At 23.7% G+C, this 211-nt stretch overlaps 1 protein-coding gene across 3 annotated transcripts in view; it reads left to right on the top strand.

Annotated features, from left to right (window-relative positions):
* The window catches only part of LOC107673088 (6-phosphofructo-2-kinase/fructose-2,6-bisphosphatase-like), a 21,313-nt gene that overhangs the window by 17,436 nt on the left and 3,666 nt on the right, over positions 1-211 (top strand). The window lies entirely within an intron of this gene.

The raw sequence follows: 211 nt of genomic DNA, 5'->3' as shown, positions 1-211 counted from the left end.
CACGTTTATTTTCTAAAACCAAAATAAAACTGAACACCTCAAAATTACATAAAAACAAACAAACAAACAAAAAAACATCCTTCAAAAAGGTCTCTTCAGTGTAATGGATAAATAAAATGATGTTAAGTAAAATAAATTTTTTCTCATGTCCTCATCTCATATATATATATATATATATATATATATATATATATACACACAGGTGCATCTC

The sequence above is a fragment of the Sinocyclocheilus anshuiensis genome, unplaced genomic scaffold (genome assembly GCF_001515605.1).
Source record: "Sinocyclocheilus anshuiensis isolate Anshui unplaced genomic scaffold, SAMN03320099.WGS_v1.1 scaffold364, whole genome shotgun sequence".
NCBI classification, from domain to species: domain Eukaryota; kingdom Metazoa; phylum Chordata; class Actinopteri; order Cypriniformes; family Cyprinidae; genus Sinocyclocheilus; species Sinocyclocheilus anshuiensis.
Note: the sequence above shows the minus strand (reverse complement) of the source record. Positions and strands in the feature narration are given on the sequence as shown.